The sequence below is a fragment of the Haliaeetus leucocephalus genome, unplaced genomic scaffold (genome assembly GCF_000737465.1).
Source record: "Haliaeetus leucocephalus isolate CR32 unplaced genomic scaffold, Haliaeetus_leucocephalus-4.0 Scaffold262, whole genome shotgun sequence".
NCBI lineage: Eukaryota > Metazoa > Chordata > Aves > Accipitriformes > Accipitridae > Haliaeetus > Haliaeetus leucocephalus.
This window is the reverse complement of record NW_010972698.1, coordinates 1,943,941-1,959,942: the sequence shown is the minus strand read 5'-3', so window position 1 is coordinate 1,959,942 and position 16,002 is coordinate 1,943,941.

The window sequence follows — 16,002 nt, the reverse complement described above, 5'->3', positions numbered from 1 at the left end:
CCGGCTCCGCTCCCGGCTCGGCTGCGCATCGCGGGAGCGCTCTGCCAGCACCTGCAGCCGCGCCGCGGCCAGGACAGCGCGGGGACTGGGGAGCCGGGGAGTGGAAGCAGGTAACAAGCGGATTTACCTGGGTCCGGAGAATTTTTTTTTGGCCCCGAAGTCCCTAAATCCGTGCCCTCAAAACCGAGAGCGAGTCAAGCGGCTTCTCCGGCACAAGCCAGCCGGCGAGCGCGCACGCACCGCACACACACACACACACACACATACACACACAAACAAACACCCCCCCCACACACACACACGTACACACCCCACACACACGCACCCCACGCGCACGATCTGGCTCTGGGAGCAGGGGGTGCTGCAAAACCCGGACCCGGCATCAGCATCTCTTCACCCCCCCCGTTGCGGCTGCAGCGGCTCCTCTTTCCCAAATTGCCGTGGCGAGCTCTCGTCCGGCGCCGTTGGCGATTTCCACACACGCGTGGAGAAGTTGGAGGCTTTCTGCCGAAGTGGGCTGGCAGGTCACGGCAGCCGTGTGCCTCAGCCCCTACACGCTCTGGAAAGCCGCCCCGAGCGCTGAGCAGCTAAGGCCACAGCTAAGGTGATCATTCACACTGGCTAGACTGGTCCCGCTGCCAAATCGCGATGTTATGGTAGAGCGTTTGGCTGCCTTTAAAAAGGCAAGATGTTGGATGCGCGTTATTGTGACTTCGCCTAAGCGCCGTGCGCTGGGCGCACATCTGTTTGATGGGAAAGGATGGCTGCTCACGATCTCTGTCTCGGAAGGTAAAACTTTGGGTTCACACTGGGCAAACAAAAAAAAGAGACGCTCCACAATGATTTTTTAAAGTGCTAATATGGCAGGGTGCGTTACTACCAGATCCTTATAGGGAACTATTCACACTTCACTTAGTCCTTAGAACGTAGAGGTTTGCTGCCAAAAGAGTGCTGGGCTTGGCAAAAGTGGTACTGTCATCTCGTGTTATTCGTCGGCCATTAAGTATCAGAGCCCACATTTTAGGAGCAGCCAAAATGTATTGTCTGTTCTTATGGGGGGCTTGAGATCCGAAAATGTAGCTTCCTGCAGCTGCCGGCACAGATGCCTTTGTGGTGCTACTGGGCAGGAATAGTGCTGGAGTTTGCATTCGGGACTGGAGTAGCTGCAACTTCCCTATCTAAAATTTGGAGAGGTTGTGGAAAAAGCAAGAGCGTGCCACATTGGAGCATGTTTTTGATGTGGTGCTGCATGAATTTCAACTAGGTTGGGATTCTGAAATGCACTCAGAGCTGCTCCATTTCTAACTCTCTTTATCCAGCTAAACTCTGGAGCAAAAATTGCCAAGATCAGGAAAGATGTGTGTAGCAGATCTGGGGTTTTACAACACTAATACACCAGCAGCCAGATTATTATTCTGCAAAATTTTTTTGCTTGTTTTCTGCTTTAAACGTTAGAGTATGGTGTTTGGGGAGCAAAATTGGACTCGTTACAGAACATAGCAAATCTTATTTTCAGAGCTTTCTAGCACAGTCTAGGGGCATGAGCCTAAAAAGAGAAGGTAAAAGTAGACCCAGCTTGATTTTTTTGTTTTGTTTTTCTGAAGGGAGCATATTCATACACACACCTGCCCACACTGACACACGCACAAAGACACACACACGTTCCTGTAACCTACCTTCAACGCCTCTCACCTGAGCAGCCCCGCACAGCGTTGCCAGCACTCACAGGGCTCGCTCCAACACACAGCAAAAGCTGAAGGCAGAAGTAAGTCCAATGCGTTTTTCTCTCATCTCACAGCACACATTTGTTTCATGTCCGTGAGTTTCAGTGACGTGCAGCTTTCTGGTGAGCAGGCATCATGTCCTGGAATTGGCTCATGGGGCAGCATATACTGTCCCACTTGCCTGTGTTTACTAGTACAGAGGAAATGTGTTTGTGGTAACTGCTGATGCTGCCTTGGAAGGGAAAGTGTACGCACGGCATGCCTCAGCAGTAATTACCAGATTCATGTGGGATGGAAGGAACAGCATGTTAGGGGATTGCAACAGTAATAAGACACAGAGATGATACTGATTCTATTACACTGCAAATGCATGCATATAATAACCACTGTTGTAGGAGGAGGAACAAGGATTTAAAAAAAAATAGCTACAGCTTTTTATTTAGGAACAAAGTCATGATTTCTCAGCATGCCTGAAGTGTTTTATAATCCCTTCAATTAAAAACATGGAGTATAAAAGAACAGCTTTTTTTCCCCACCTGTTTTACTGCCTTTTTATTTGGCATGTTGAATGCGGGAACATTTTCAGGCTGTGACTACCTGGGAGCCTCCAGGAATGGAAGGCCAGGAGGCAGGTTGATACAGCAGCCTGTGAGGGTTTGGGAAAACTCAAGGTTACGCCTGATTTGTAAGCATTGTCAAGGTTTCTTTTTTTCCCAAATACTTTGCTGTATTCCCTCATCCTCCTTTTTGGAGCAAAGTTATGAAGTCTGAGTACACATTCATAAACTTACAGATTCACAGATTATAAGGCTTAATAGAACCATTGTGGCTTTTGGATCTTGCATAACCCAGGCCATCAGCTAAATTGGAATTAATTCCTGTTTAACCTAGATCATACTTCCTAGGAAAAAGAAAAATAAAAACAAAAAACTGAAAAAACCAGTAACATATCCAGGCATATTTTAGCACTTGCCTGTGATGAAAATCTGCCATAATGTTTGGTAAATTGCTCCAATAGCATTCATCTCCCACAAGTAAAAAATTGTGCTTTCTGTACAACTCTGGATCTGGCTACTTTCAGTTTGAAATTTTTATCCTTGTAATGTCCTTGTCTGCTGGCTTAAGAGCCCTTAATTATCCCATACCTGTTTCCTGTGGGGCCACTCCCAGACTTCTGCAGAGCAAGTATGGACTAAACACTTGCCTGATAGCAGCCTTAACCAACTTCAAATAGTCTGTGTTAGTCCTGTGCTGGTACATCCACCAGAGCAGCTCTTGGCTCCTGCATGGTCCTAAAGCCACCACTTTATCTGGCTGCTGGCAGGGAAAAAAAAGCCAGACCACGGCATGAAGCATGAGCACGTAAATTTTGGCACAGATCATTACCCTTCCTGCCTAGTGCACATCATGCTGTTGTCCTTCTGTGAGAGTAAATATCAAGGAGCAGAATAAGACTGGAAATGTGGAGATCATTTTCTTTTTCCACATTCTATCTGCAAATGGATGCTAAACACTACTTATGCATCTTTACCTACCAGTTTATCTGTTTCTGTTTCTCTGTATATAAATGAAGAAGGAGCAAATATATCCACCAAGTCTCATGAAATAAAGAAAAGAATGCAGCAAGAAACTAAGCAAAAATCTCTATGAATTGGATGGAGGGCAGGATTTAAGTTTTACTGATCATTAGAAACTATCAAGGTAGCCTGGGTGCTGGTGGTGTGTGAGGAGGGATTTATTCCTGTATTATAAACAGATGCCAGTATTGATTTTTGTGAACAAAACATGATGACTAATGTGGTAGAACAATAGGAATTTGCAAATTTACGTATGTAGTGATCTCATGTGTTCCTCATCCTGTGATCCTGAACTGCATAATATGAGATGCCTACTCCATGTCAGCTTTTAGGGTTCTGAGATAATCATCTTTACTATTCAACGAGTACTCTATATTCTTGCTTTCCAAGGGGATATTTCTCTGTATGCCTGTGTGTGTGTATGAGTACCTATTTGTAGCTGGAGACATTCTCCCTCTGTCAGTACGTACATTTTTGGAATCTTTCCTGTACTGTAAGTGGGATATTTTTGTGCCTCACTTAAAAGTAATTATTAAGGAAATAAACAGTTTCCAGATTTAGCAGTGAGCAGTGTGCAAAATAATTGTTACTTGTAATGCAAGGTTTTATCTCATCCAGCAGCCCTGGAAAGTATGCTGTAAAGGAGAGGGTGAAAGAGGAGGCTCCAGCTTTCACTTGCTTTCTTTGGGCAAGGGATGGGTGAAGGAGGGTGAGAGCATGAAAGGGAGGAAGGAGCTGGCAGGCTCTGCCCTCCACGGCCCTGGCGTCCATCCCTGCTCACCCACGCTGCCCAGCAGCAGCGAACTGGTGCAGTGCGTGCCCAAGAGAGGCAGAGGAGGGAGAGGTGTGTGGGGAGGTCTCCGTGGAAGGAGAGCCAGTGGATGCACCAGTCTGTGGGCAGAGGGGCAGTCCTGAGTGACGGGGCCTTCTGAGTGTCTGGTGTCTACTGAGTTGCTTTTTGCTGGCAGTCAGGAATTGCCTCTGCTATTACCTGTAATGAATTTCATTGGTTTCCAGATGCATTTTTTAGCTCCATTTCCCCCAACCATTCAAGCATATGAAGAGCCATGGGCTACTTCAGAATATTGTTTACTGACACTTCATGAAACCTCCTCTATAAATAAAAGAATTTAATGAACTATGACTTAAAATCAACATGCTTTGTAATTCTTCCCTCAGTTGCTGCTTCCTGCAAGGACTCAGACCCTGGCCAAGGATACACATTTTTGAGACCCGTTACCTAATTACAACATAATTTTCTGCAAAGAGACTTCACCACGATGTGTTTCAGTATATCTGGGGTAACCTGTTTTGTAACAGCACAGCATGACTTTACACTGGTTGTGGAAAACGCAGCAGTGAAACCGTCAGTTTCTGATGATTTGTATCATTAATGTGGAATCCTAACTTTCTTAAAAATAAGAAGCATATTTTGTGAGTTATAATACCAGCAATATTGGGTTTCTGTCAGAAAGCATCCTAGGTAGCCTGTGCACTGGGGAGGCTGACAGACTCACCACTATGTAATTAAGACTGCACTTTATTTTAGCTTTAGCCCAATTTTTTTTCTTTCTTGCACAGAAGAACAAATCTCCCCTCCCCTTGTACACACACACCTTTTAGCATAAGATGCAGCAAAATACTGTAAGACAGTTGATATTTATGGATGTGTTCATCCTATTCAGCAAAGTAGTATGTCTGATCCAAAGCCCTTTGGTGTCAGTGGAAGGACTCCTACTGATTTCAATGGGATTTGGATCAGATCTTTGAACAAATGTTTAACTTAAAAGCACGCACTTAGGTCTTATTGAGTGGGTTAAATATTTTTGAAAGTGCTTTGTTTCATCATGTCAATGGGTCTTTTTTCTGATAAGAACACTGAGATGAATCTTCCTGATGATAGATACTCTGTGATGATATTGCTGAGCATCAAGAACAAAACAAAAAAAGTTTTTTTCTATCCTTAAAACAGCAATGGATTTATCGTTCCTTTCATTTTGAATGGGCGAATGTCTACAGTAATATTTACCACTACCATTTATAAGTGAATTTTTCAGATTTCCTCTGTCATAATCTATGTGTTACATACTGTGAATGTTTTTAACTGGAAATGTCCCATCATGCAAGCACAAGTGCACACAAGTGTTTTTAGTAATTCAGAGTCTTGTTGAAATTATCAGGTCTTCTTGCTCTACTGAATGGACATGCCTTAGTAATGGGGCTTATATTTGCATAATGCAGTTGATGTATGGGTATGATGAATGTTCACTGTTGAAAGTCTGGTGGGTTGATGCAAGAGGTTTCTTCCCTTTATTTATTAGTAGCAAAAGAAACATAATGAAATCTCTCCATGTCATTATTTTTATGGCAGTAAAGTTGAAAGAATCCAAATCCCACTGTGCTCATGACATATCTAGCAATATGTGAGGAGCAGGAGCAATGGGTGAAATTCAGTCCTGGGCAGAGAGCCAGCCCGGAGTGATTCATCATGAAAGCCCCCAGTTAAGACCTCAAAACAGGGCGTAAGTGGCACTCCAGTGCCCTATGCCTTGAGCTCGCTTTCTGCAATGGTGTAGGGGGGAAAGATCCTCCAAATGAATTATTCATCATCAATAATGCATTCTATTAGTTTAGCCTCTTTTTCTTGATTCTTTGAATTTATTTAATTGAAATTACTCACCAAATAATTTCTATGAATAATCATGGCCCGAGGATTATTTTTGAGCAGTTCACAGTGAGCATTTCATATTCCACATTCAGAATGAGAGCCGTGTCATTGAGTTGTCATTATGCACAGAGGTCACATATTTCTGGTTTTGCTCCACAAAAAATGAGATGAGTAGAAGAAAAAACCCCAGTATTTTTTCAGACTCTATGTGTCCCCAAAAATTCCTTCCATTAAGTTCATTCCATGAGATGTTTGTGAAGTTGCCAACTGAAGAAAAATTTGGGCAGTCGTTGGCTTTTGTGTTTTCCACCTGGTTTCTAACAGAAATGTAATTGTGCTTTACGTATGGGCACAATATGTGTATATGTCTGGCTCTCAGTCAAGGTCCCCTTCCTTCACAAATATTTTGAACCAGATTTGATGAAAGGCAGTGGCCATTAAGGTTTTTAGTTTTTCCACTTCTTCAGCAGATGTAAGTGACTGAGAATTGCCCCAACCAGAAGAAAGGTTGCAGCCTGGCCTCATTATATTAGGTCTGGCTGAGATGAAGTTAATTTTCACCCTAGCAGCCCTCGTAGTGCTGTGCTCTGTATTGGTAGCTAGAAAGATATTGCTAACATACCAGTGTTTTGGCTGCTGCTGAGCAGTGCTCCCACAGCATCAAGGCTGTCTCTCCAACATTCCCCCCTCACCAGTAGGCTGAGATTGGGCAAGATCTTGGGAGGGGACATAGCCAGGACAGCTGACCCAAGCTGACCAAAGGGAAATTCCATACCATAGGACATCTGCTCAGCAATGAAAGCTAAGGCAAAGGAGGAGGAGTGGGAGCATTTGTTATTACAATGTTTGTCTTCCAGAGGAACTGCTACACCTATTGAAGCCCTACTTCCTGGGAAGTGGCTGGACATCGCCTGCTGATGGGAAGTAGAGAATAAATCTTTTGTTTTCCTTTGCTTCTATGTGCGGCCTTTGCTTTTGCTTTATTAAACTGCCTTTATCTTGACCCTCAAGTTTTTTTCCATCTTATTTCCTCCACCCCCACCCCACCCCCCATCCTGCTGAGGAGGGCAGCAATAGAGCAGCCTGGTGGGCACCTGGTGTTCAGCCAAGGTCAACCCCCCGCAGTCATCCACTGTTAGCTATCAGAAATGTCCACATCAGACCTTGGCTCAAAACTGAAAATTTGTGTTTTGGCTGCTCACCCAGCTGCCTGTCAGGAGCAGAGAGGGGCACATATTCGCAAGCATTTGCCTTGTTGTTTGCAGGCTTCTGAGATATCAAGTAATAATGGATTGGAATAGCCCTATGGGTTGAAAAGGTTTTCACTTCAGATCAGACACCATTATTTGCAGAGCTGTTTCAAGATCTTGTTTCTGCATAGGCTCAATGCGGGTACTTCACTGTGTGAAGTTATGCAGTTGCAAAAGAGGTTGCTGGACTGAGATGGTGGCTTTTGGTGTCAAAGGAGAAGCTAATTTATGGCTAGTCACTCAAGACAGTGCAGGCCAAGAAGCCACCTTGAGTTGATAGGAAAGAAGAAATTACACTGAAAAAGCAAGCAGTTTATCCTGAAAAGGGGGTATAATAAGTCAGAACAATAACAACAACAACCAAAAGAACAGTGATGTAGCTTTTAGGAAGAAATAGTTTCTGTTCTGATTTTCCAAGGATAGAAAAGTTAAGTCTCTGAGAATTAAGGACTCCTTTTTTTGACTGAAGAAAAATATTCTCTGCTTTCCTGCAGTGTTTTCCACATCACTTTAGCCAGAAACTTTGCTGTCTCTGAGCAGTAATCATTTACCTGAAAAATACCCTATAATATTTCTCTTTGTGGAGGCTGGTCGGTTACAAATAATGACTTTGAAGCGTGATGTATAACTCAAAGTGTCATGAAAAGAAATTGATGAGACAATTAGAACTTATGAGAATGGTGGTTGCATTAATATGTTGGGGAGAATCACTTAGAATAAAGAATTCCAAACTCCAGGGAAACCTTAAAATTTATTTGGCATCTGAAGTAGCTCCCTGAGTTGTTATTGCACAAAGCACAATACAAACATACATAAAATCCTGACCCAGACTTCAGCCGCTGACAAATGTCCCTTTGACTTCATGGGGCCGGGATTTCAGCTGACTTCTACTCTGGGGAGTTACACACAAACACACACAAATCTTGAGTACCTAATATGACATTTTATGGTGACATTTAGGTGCTCAGGTAGAAAACAGGCATACTCAGAATCTCGTCCCCTGTTGACAGTGATCAAATTCTGATGGTGCTTAAAATTGCTTGGTATCTCAATTTTTAATATTACAGTTTGCCTGGGCTTGAAGTTGTTTTCCTGGGCATCCTTAGAGCCACCTCTGTGTTGATTGACTTATTTCAAAGCAAAGCAGGGATGTGCCAAACATGGCACATTAACTGAAAGGACAACAGGAAGGGAAAAAGTTACAATAATACTTCTGCTTTATATTGTAGTCATCGTGGTCCAGGATACTAAAGGTATTTAGTCATCTCCCTTCTAGCCTAAATTCCAGGGGATGCCGAGGAACACCTGAATCAGCTGAATAGTCAGTGGATAGTGTGTGTCCTAACTGCCACACATGGGAGATCTTGTTCCTTGTGTGGTGTCTTTCTAGTCCATTAGATTCCACGTGGTGTGGAACAGCTTTGGCAAGAGGGAGTGAGCATTTGGCCTCGATCTAAAGTGTGTGTATGCATTCCGTAACACTTGTGGCATTTATTTCCATTACAAAGCATATAATTTATGAGTAACTGCCCATCCTTTATATGGCATCTTTTTTTACCATCAATCTGTCTTCTTCCTGTAAAGCAATAACATCCTTTGCACAGCAGGAGATTTTAATATCCACTTCATGACTGAGCAGCAACTGAAGCTGGTAAGAGAAGAGGACAGCTCAGTCAGCTTTGGTAATCAACTCTGGCTTGGAATCTTGAAAACTGCGGGCACAACCAGTATTTGTGCGCATATTTGCTCCAGAGTATTTTTGCTTTGCAGCCACTACACTGGTTAGCATTTGAGCTTTATAACTAGAAATCTTGTTGCTTTTGCAGAGAGAGGTGTTTGGCTTTGTTATTTCAAGCTGGTGATACTGATGTACTTGGAATTACATAGGGATGAGATCATTCCTTTATTGCTATTTGGCTATGAACTGGATAGCGGTCCTGATCATCTCAAGTATAAGCATTGAATTACTTTCTTTTTTTAGAGCTGTTGTGGCTTTCTGAAGCCTCTCTTTCCTTATGACAACTGCTTGTTTATTTTTTATTTTTTATTTTTTTTATTAATACAAATATCTTTTCGTTTGGCAGAATACTTTAACATCAACAGCTAATGGGTCTCATTTTGCAAATCACAGATTATGCTGTATCTGTAGTGGAATTGGGCTTAAAGGCAGATGCATTGCACCTACAAATTTCTCACCCCCCAAAACTTTTTCAGTTGTTATCTTTTTACCCTTTTTGTCATTAACTTTTGTACTCAGTATTATTAGCATTTTGATACTGCAGGAACATCTGATAACAAGTCATGGACCAAGCCCTCATTGTTGTATTGTTAGCTATTGTTTTGCTTATCTCTTTCTTTCTTCTGTAGAGTGCAAGTATACCTGTACGAAAATGTTCGTATCATTTTTGCTCCATACCTTATAAGCTTTTGTAATATGAAGGTTTAGATCTAGAATTATAATTGTGCGGGGTACTGTATGTACAAGCAGAATGATAGCACTTGCCAGGTAGTTTACAATGATGTACTGAGAATTTCACTATTTTTTAAACTGAATGTGGAGGTGAAAGATACACCTGTCTCTGAAAGATAGGTGCAATTAGATTGACAACTTGTATGGCAGGCTTCTTGCTGGTGTCATTTAAAATAGCTGAAATACAGTATTGCTACTCCCTCCCTCCCTCCATCCCCTGAAATGAGGCTTATACTGGAAATGCTGACAAGACCCTTATCTTTTGAGATGACACCATGCACAGCTTTAAATACTGGTTATAAATGTTAATGTGTTATCTGAAAGATGTTTTTTCCATATGTAGGCAGCTCAGGATAGAGTCTCAGTAATAAATTTAACGAGTTCATGGGGAAGACACAGTATGCTTATGTGAGTATTATAATGATTGGCATTTCTGCAAACAGCATATGATAAGTGGTGCAATTTTATTTTCAAAGTTTAATCAATAGAGAGCTCTTTGATATTGCCGCGTACTTTGCAAATAGATGCTTCCTTGGAATGACAGCAAAACAACTTCTCTATCATTGTGTGTTTATGCTTAGGGTTTAATCAATCTGCTTTAGTGATTGTCATAAATTTTGATGTTCCAAAAAATAAGTAGAAGCTATAAAATGATTACGCTTCAGGATGGCATCCTGCTGCTGCTAGCCTGGGTCATCTGGCTTTACAAAGGGTTAAGAGCGTGCAAAGTCCATTACTGTGCTGAGTACAAGAGCATGGGCTATGTACCAGCTTATTCCCATGTAGTGTAAACCCATGCCAACTGTTGCATAGGAAATTGAGGTGGGTCTTTGAGGGCTTAAGAAGGGCTTTATCAGTCTTGTGTTAGCTTTTGGGAGTGAATTTCCTCTCGAAGAGGAGTCAGAAATTACCTTCACCCCCACTACTGGGAGGCCACAGCATTACACTGCAGCCCCCCCCCCCCCAGTAATTTTGATCCCCATGGGTCAGAAGTGGTTGAAGCTCCTTCAGTGTGAGCATAAGCATCCATCTCATCCAAAACGCCTGGGATGGTTCCTTCAGCAGGCCCCAGCGCCAGTACTGGTGCTCTTCAGGGAGGCTGAGAGGAGCAGAGCATCCCTCGCCCTTCGCCGGGGTGTTTCAAGCCACCAGAGAGGACTTTGGGGAGGTGCCCGCTGCTCTGGGTGAGCTGGGCTCTTGCTGAGCAGACTCCGATTGCCCGTGTCTCTTTTGTTCTTGAAAACAACAGTAGCAGTTGAAAGCTGAACTTTGAAAGATCGTTTCACAAACATCTGAAGGCTGGCCCTGTCCACAAAGAGCTGTGGTGCCAGCCCACCTTGTCCTCCACGTAGCAGCAGCCTGCACAAATTCATGCTGGCCTCACAAAACCGGTCCCAGGGAAGCCTGCTTGGAGCAGACGGTGTTAACGATTTATTGGATGTGGCAGAGTAAGGACACACAGTATGAACTTGGAGATAACCTTTGGCAGGGAACTCTCTCTGTCTCTCTCATTCTTTCTGATAAAACTGTAGTAACTGGTAGGCATTTGGGAAACAAGGAAGCTGGAGCATTTCAGGTGACTTGACCTGAATTTAACGGGCTGCCACTAGCAGTGATGCAAAACCTCCAGAGATGTCAGTAGGAGATCTGTGCCTGGCACCACTGCAGGGTATGACCCGGTCGGTGTTGGGCTGGATCCTGATCGCAGCACACGAATTCCTCTAGAGGCATGAGGGGTTACGGCATGCTGACATCAGCGTAAAAGCAGGGTTTATGTGTGCTGCGCATACTAGATGAGTTGTTATAGACACCCATGAAAAAAATGGTCCTTGAAAATGTATTTATTTTTAACACTTTTTACTTGCAGCAAGAAGATGCTGCTTCAACAGCGAGATACTGCAGCTTCAGCTGTAGTTCTGCTTATTTTCATACAGACAAAAGATTCCAGAGAATGACCTAAAGAGAGCAAAGTTTTTTTTCTCCTTTTTCTATGATTTTATTATGTGATATATGTGTGTGTGGGAGCTCTGTATGTGTAAATATGTATGTGTACGTATGTACATCTGTTTGTTTAAATAACATGTGTTTTCCTTTGCTGCCCCTAGCCAACATCAATTTCTGTGCTGCCTTTGTAAATAAGCTGTAATGGCTGATTCTTTTGCATTCTTTGTGCTATCTTTGCTTATGCTGAATAGCAGCCGACACTTTAATTGGGATGACTGAGCTGAGTGCATTTGCCTTTGGAATTGGACACTTTTCAGTGTGAAGAGAGGGTACCACAGACTGACTCTTCTGTCTCTATCCTCAATCGAAACTCCATTAAATCAGACCTATAGTTTGTAGCAAGCGATACTCTCCATTGCATTGAAATGCATGGGAAAGGCTGGAGACTCACAGTTTTTAAGGTTAATTAGATCCTGAAAAGGAGAATTAACTGAAGTTGTTTTCCCTATCTTTTATCCTATTTTTAAGAGCCTTTTTAATTACTTTCATCTCTGTTGGTGCATTCATATACACTTTTCCTTTTATGGGAAAAATACCATGTACTTTTGAGTTTATTAAAAACCTTTTTGATAGACAGATTTTACCAATTCTTATTTTAAACAAAAATGAACTGAACACAGTGCTGGTACATTGTGTTAAAATTTATGCATCAGATCTTCCTCTATATTAATATGAGCCATGCGGTTAATCTTTATTTATGTTTAACTGAGTGCTAACATTATTCACTGCTTAGGCACTAAATGAGAATTTGGTTTTCAGTTGGCTTCATTGTGTTTAGAAAATGAAGGAAGGAATAGTTCAGGGCATGACCATTCAAAAATTCTTTGGTGGGGGTGGCAGTTTCAGCAACCAAGGTTTTTTTCAGGCTTCCATTATGTACCTGCTGTGGACCCTACTGTTGATTCAGAAAGGTAAATCATCTTCTTTTCAACTGTGTTTGGAAGGTTGCCTTTGACTGCATGAAAACATGGTTCCTGTATCAATATAGAAACAATAGTTAAGTGACCTGCCTATGTGCCAGTAGAAAAATCACTTCTATGCCCCCCAAGAGGGCTCTCAAAGCCTGTCTAACACTGCCAGCAGAGCCAGTCCCCTTGTAGGAGACCATGCAAGGTTTGAGGCAGTACAAAACTGTTGACTGGAGTCAGTCTTGTAACTTCTTTCGCATATATCCCCAAACTTCTTTCATCTTTGCGTGGCTGAAAATAGAGCTATTTTTCATGTTTATCCTTCTTATGTCAATACACAGGAAGAATGGAATGGAATGTGGGAGGGAGACATCATCTTGTTCTTTTACTCAATTTTAGTTGAGTTGATTTTGCACGGGGAAAGTTGTATTTGTACTCCTCCTCCCCGTTCCAGGTTTCCTTCTGTTACATTCACTTCCAGCCCTTTCCCCCACAGCACTTTGAAGAGTACGGTGTACTCAGTTCTCTAAACTCTTAGCAATAATCCAGGCATGACATGGCTTGAGCAAGTTCAAGAAAGGCACTGTAATTTCAGCAATCATATAGCTAATCCTTCATTATCCTAATGAAGTTCCTTGCTCCATGTTAGATTAAAGCAGTTGTCTGTGGCTTCTTTACTGTTCTATACAACACACTGCAGTCATGAAAGAGTAGTGTTCTCGATGGATTACAGGGTTTTCTTCTTGATCCTTTTTTTCTGTTCCTATGATCTCTTTCTTCTCATCTCAGCTCTAGGTTTTAGATCTGTTGTATTGAATGTAAAATGCCTGGCAAGAGCAGGACTGAACAGAGGCTGACAAGATAGGCTTCCAATCAATCATGTTACAAAAAAAAAAAAAAAAGTAGTCAAACTGGAAGAGGCACAGAGGAGGGACTGCTGTGGGAATGCAAAAGAAAAATGGGGTGAACTCCATTTTAAGAGCCCAGTTTGGAGATCCCAGGGTTATCAGAAATAGTCAAATGCTGGAACTGGAAGCCATGTCAGTGTAAAACAGTGCTGAAACTAATTGTCCTGGTGTGATGCTGAGGTGAGCTGATACGTCCATGGTGTTTATGAGCTAACACATGCTGCACTTTGCTTTGTTTCTTGGCATAGACTGAGGATCTCTACAGCATACAACAGAAGGGCAGTCACAGGATTGTTCTCTCTCTTGTATATATTGGGCTGTTGAAAACCAGGAGATACCAATGCTTCTTTTGTTGTACTCCTCTGGCCCTAGTGGCAGCGTGACCCAGTCTTCTGCCATTACTAAGCCGCATGTATTCTCCTGTTAAGGACCCGCGAAGCCACAATGTGGTTATTCCCAACTGGGCAAAGGCAAGCAAGCGGAAGCTAATGTAAGAACACACGTCCCTGCATTTTTGTTGATGTTCTAGTGCTCTATTGACATGATCACCCATAGATTTCAGAGCTAATGACCTACTTGAGATGCTGAATGAATACAGACATACAGTCAATCAGGCTTAGCTTCAGAAATTATCTTGACCACTACTAGAGCTGGGAGTTTCACTTTTCCATTCTAGCCTATGTTTTGCAAGCACAGATTTGGTGTGCCAAAGAGGCAGATTGAAAGGCTCATCTGAGCACATGAGACTTCAGTCCCCTATACTGTGTGGTGATCAGCTTTGCTTTGGATATTTAGAGTCAAATGCCAAGTAGCTACAAAGAACTTGCAAACAGGGTCAATAGGTGGTTCTGCTGCAGTGTTTCCTTCACACTTGGGCATTTCTCATCTGATGTCACCGAAGAGTTCTTCAACACAGCCTCACTTGACACATCCTCAGGCATCCAGGAACATCTGGAAAGTTACTGATTTCAGGCAACTTACAGCACACTATCAAATCTTGGCATTCTTGTTTGCATAGCTTTGGGGTTCTGCCATGTCAAAGCAAACAGGCATCTGTTGACACAGACCGATACACACAGATTAAATGGAGGTGCAAAGCAGTGTGGTAGGTGTGTTCACAATTAACTAGTGGCTTTTAATGGAAACTGAGTCATGGATTCCCCCTGTGGCTTTGGAACTGCCAACAAAACAAAGTGCTGGGCTTATTTGACATTTAATGCAGTGCTATAGTTGGTATCAGTGCAGTGCCTAGGAACCTTGACTATGGCTGAGATGCCCCTTGCTCTAGACATGGGAAAACACAGAATAAGATGGCCGTTGCCTCAAGTGTAACTATTGAGTGAGACTATTGAGAGATTCGTTGTTGTCATCAATATCAGAACAGCCTGCAAAAAGCACAAAACCAATCTCCTTTGAAATATATACTTGGTTTTGGTGATGTTGGAAAACAAGTTGTTCAGATTCCATACAGGGCAGTGTTTGATAATTTGTCACTTTTATAGAGAAAAAATCAAGATGGTTTATGTAATTGCTCAGTGTCAGAAGAAAGCTATTTTAACAGAGCTTAGGACATTACAGATCTAAAGCCATCCTTTTCTGGCCTCTCCTGAAAGTAGTATGTTACCTTGCTAACAGGCAAAATGCCATCCAAGCAGATGAGTTGAGGTAGGCAGCCAAAATACCATGGCTAGGTTCATCAAGCTTGTTTGTTGAGGTCAAAGCTCCTGGAAGGCAGAGTAACAGAGGTGCTGTGTCCTGAGCTTCTGAGGCTGCCACTTGCTAATTGGATAGACTGTCTCTGCCTTAGTGCTGATCAGAGTTAATGCCTGAGATCAAAAGTTAGCTCAATGAAGATAAATTTGCAGCATGAGAGAATTCATCATATAATTAAGTTACTGAAATACGGAATAAGCAAAGCATTGATATCATGTAGGTGTGCGTAAGAGTGTAGCGAGGCAAGGTCCTGAGGCACTCACCAAACAGTTTGCCATACAGTTTAAAGCAAATTAAGGGTCCTAATTTCTGTTTGAAGTTATAGGCTATAAAGAGCAGAGGAGGGAAGACTCCTGCAGCTAAATTGCATCCTTGCTAGCAATTCCCAATATCTTAAAATTCCTCCCTCAATTTCTCTAGAGGTGGTCCCACATCCCTAGAACATACCACAGGACTTTCTGATTGCTGCGTGATCTTTTCAGAGATCCTGAGGAAATTAGCACATCACCTTAAGAGCATGTAAAGACTGTTCCTATCCTGAGGCAAAAATGGCTCTGCCTGCCATCTTCTGTGATATAGAGGACTCTGACTGTAACAAAAATATCCTAGTTTTGGCTGGGATAGAGTTAATTTTCTTCCTAGTAGCTGGTATAGTGTTATGTTTTGGATCTAGTATGAGAAGAATGTTGATAACACACTGATGTTTTCACTTGTTGCTAAGCAGTGTTTATACTAAGCCAAGGATTTTTCAGCTTCTCATGCCCAGCCAGCAAGAAGGCT